Genomic DNA, 3,578 nt, shown 5'->3' with positions numbered 1-3,578 from the left:
CCTTTCTTTGCAAGCAGGTGGCTTTGCCCACATCACCCTGTCACTGAGGGGCAGCTCTGTAAGGGCTTTCTCTTGTGCCTGCCAGCCCATTCCTAGTGCTCATGGCTCCAACATCCTCTTGATATCAGTTAAACAAAGACTTTAACTTACCGAGCTCAGCAAATGCTCCCAGGGCAATGGTGGCTTCTTGTGGTTTCTTGCTTGTGTGTTGGCCCCTGGCGACACACACTTCCTGTGGTCCAGGACATTCTAACAGATGAAAAAAATGATCACATTAGACCAAGATAGGCAGCACTGAGAAGAGCCTGATGGACACGAACACTGAATCAACTCAGGAGGAAAGCACACTCAACCCAGGACTTGGGAATTCCCACAGATAAGAGCCCAGAAATACGTGAGTTTCAAGTTTATCACAGCACAGCAATGATGGACAAGAGCTAGCAGAGACAACAGAGCACAGACCTGGATACGGGAGCAGAACCAATCATTCGAAATTATGCTTGTGATACTTTACCCAGCATTGTGAAATATTCTGTAGCCCAGAGGTTTTTCATAATATCCACGGCCAGATCCTCCCAGAGACAGAAATCACTACATGTGTTTTAAAACATAGGTTAGAGGCACCTGGGTGGCTCAACCAGTTGAGCGCCCGACTCTCAATTTCTGCTCAGGTCATGGTCTCAGGATCCTGGAATAGAGCCCCAAGTCAGTCTCCATGCTCAGCAGGGAGTCTACTCCCTCCTCCTCCCTCTCCCTCTCCCCCTCGCCCTGCATGCCCTCTCTCTCGCAAATAAATAAATCTTAAAAAAAAAAACACATAATTTAGGGGTGCCTAGGTGGCTCAGTCAGTTAAGTGTCTGACTCTGGATTTCAACTCAGGTCTTGATTTCAGGGTCATAAGTTCAAGCCTGGCATTCGGCTCCATGCTGGGCATGGAGCCTACTTAAAAAATAAATACATTAAATATATATATATAATATAGTAATAATAAAACATAGCTTAGGGAATGCCTGGATGGCTCAGTCAGTGAAGCGTCTGCCTTCGGCTTAGGTCATGATCCCAGAGTCCTGGGATCAACTCCTGCATTGGACTCCCTGCTCAGTGGGGAGCCTGCTTCTCCCTCTGCCTGGTGCTCCACTGCCTATACTCTCTCTCTCTGACATATAAATAAATAAAATCTTAAAAAAACAAAAAACACAGCTTAGCCATATCCAATTTCACTTTAACTTTCCTTATTTTGTCTTGACAAAAAAAAACTTTTGAATTTCCTTTTCCTGTTTGCTGAGCTGTTTTTTCTTAAAGATTTTATTTGTTTGTTTGTTTAAGAGAGAGAGAGCATGAGCAAGGGGAGAAGCAGAGGAGACGGGAGAGAGAACCCGAAGCAGGCTGCTTGTTGAGCATGGAGCCTGACTCAGGGCTCGACCCTTGATGGCAAGATCAGGACCCAAGCAGAAACCAGGAGTTGGACACTTAACCCACTGAGCCACCCAGGCACCCCCTGAGCTAACTACCTGTTTTTATTCTCGCTTATTAAAAAGAAAATTATCTTACTAAGAGTAAAGCATACTATATATGGTCATCCTAAACAGTATTTTAGAGGCACCTGGGTGGCTCAGTCAGTTAAGCACCCAACTCTTGGTTTCAGCTCAGGTCATGATCTCAGTGATTGAGCCCTGAATTGGGCTCTGTACTCAGCATGGAGTCTGCTTGAGAATCTCTCTCCCTCTCCCTCTGCCCTTCCCACTCATGATCTCTAAATAAGTAAATAAATAAATCTTTTAAACAACAATAATATTTTTAAAACCACAGTGTTATTGAAACCTTTGTAAAGAAACAAAAACAAAAAAACCCCACTTCGTTTAAAACACGTAATTAAGTTGTATTAATTTACATAGAAAACTGGCATAATACATTTCCTTCAGGCTTGAAAGGAACGTATGTCTTAGACCAAAATGCAGAGCTAGGACACGTGTGAGGATGGCAGGAACCTGAGTATTTTTATTTTCCTTTTTGGCCTAAACACCTTTGAGTTCAGGGTTTTGTCCAAGTGATACTCCATTTTCTACTTATCTTAAAAAGAAGTTTAATTTGCCTTCAGGAGACTGAAGGGGGATCTGGAGTAATTTACATAGACCTTTATGTGATTAATAAGGAAATACAGGTAAACATAAGTTTCTGAGGTTTTTGTCTAAAAACTGCTGAGTTAGTACTTGCTAGGCAAGGTAATGGGGGCAGGAGAAATCCAATCTAGTCTACTTTTCTAGCTGATTAGAAAACACAATATAATCCCCTCTCCACAAAATACTCGTGAAAGCACGGACCCTCTCTCTGCTTCTTTGATTTTTCTGCAACACCTTATATTTGCCTCTTGCACTTGGCCCTGTCCTTTCTATTCCCTTTGTCCTAATACAGTGGAGGCCACCTCCACTGCCCTACCTGACTGCATTAGCTTCCTAGTAAGTCCTGCTCCCTCCAGGCTCAGACAGTGGTCTTCCACCTTGTTGCCATAGTTACCTTCACACACAATCATGCTGCTTCTTTGAAAAGCGCCAACATGGCTCCCTCCACTCATCATGTCCCTTCTTCACCAGGGCTCCCCTCAACCGTATGTGCCCTCTCCTCAAGCCACTCTGGCAGGTGACCACACTGGTCCCAACGGGGTTGGCCTTTTCATTTTATGCTTGAGGAGGCTTCACAACACAAGCCTGAACTTTCAGCTGGAGACAAAAGAGGGAACTTGGTTTGAGTAAAGGATAATTCTGTTGGGGCACTGGGTGGCTCAGCGGGTTAAGCATCTGCCTTCCACTCAGGTCATGATTCCAGGGGCCTCAGATAGAGTCCTGCACNGGGGCCTCAGATGGAGTCCTGCACTGAGCCCCTCAATGGGGCTCCCTGCTCGGGGGGAGCTTGCTTCTCCCTCTCCCTCTGCCCCTTCCCCTGCTCGTTCTCTCTCTCTCTCGCAAATAAATAATTTTTTTTTTAAAAAGGTAATTCTGTTATCAAGGTTTTCCCTTCTCCTGGAGAGACCAAAGACCCCATTCTCATTATTACTAAGGCCTCAGGTTGTCCTTCTGCCTCTCTGGGTGACTGCTGGCAGGTCGCATTACATTCACAGGGTTCCACAGTCCCCTTTGATAAGGGTCTGGGGTACCTATTTCTGCCCATTTATCTTGCCACCTGAATGAGTCTCCACTTAGTCCGGGTGGAGTCAGAGGTGTGGACACGTTCATCTTCTAGGAGGCACTGTCCAAGGCAGGAGTGGGGGCAGGGAGGTACGATCAATAACGGAACAAGGGGACCAGTAACTAACTACGCCTGCTCCGCTATCACGCCTTACTTTGGGGGAAGTCTTTGCCCTGCAAGCCGTAAACATTCGGGTAAAATAAAGCTTGCATTCCTGACCTGCCTAGCTCCGGCACTGGTGCTGTCATGGGCTCAAAGGGTGCCCGCGGACCCGCCCGAGGTGGTCTGCATGATGGGCAATGAACAGGGGTGACCACTGCTGACCGTGCGCATCGCAGGACCGGGTCCGACCTGACGCCGCCTCGTGGCGGTCGAGGGAGGCCGGGCGCGCGCTG

At 46.8% G+C, this 3,578-nt stretch overlaps 1 long non-coding RNA gene across 1 annotated transcript in view; it reads right to left on the bottom strand.

Moving 5' to 3' along the window:
* Positions 1-2,429: 2,429 nt before the first annotated feature.
* The window catches only part of LOC117801132, a 1,585-nt gene continuing 436 nt past the window's right edge, over positions 2,430-3,578 (bottom strand). Inside the window, exons 2-3 of the long non-coding RNA XR_004623610.1 lie at positions 3,403-3,534; positions 2,430-2,717 (exon numbers count right to left, since the gene is read on the bottom strand). This is a non-coding gene — a long non-coding RNA (uncharacterized LOC117801132). The remainder of the gene's footprint in view (positions 2,718-3,402; positions 3,535-3,578) is intronic.

The sequence above is a fragment of the Ailuropoda melanoleuca genome, chromosome 1 (assembly GCF_002007445.2).
Source record: "Ailuropoda melanoleuca isolate Jingjing chromosome 1, ASM200744v2, whole genome shotgun sequence".
Classification (NCBI taxonomy): Eukaryota; Metazoa; Chordata; class Mammalia; order Carnivora; family Ursidae; genus Ailuropoda; species Ailuropoda melanoleuca.
Note: the sequence above shows the minus strand (reverse complement) of the source record. Positions and strands in the feature narration are given on the sequence as shown.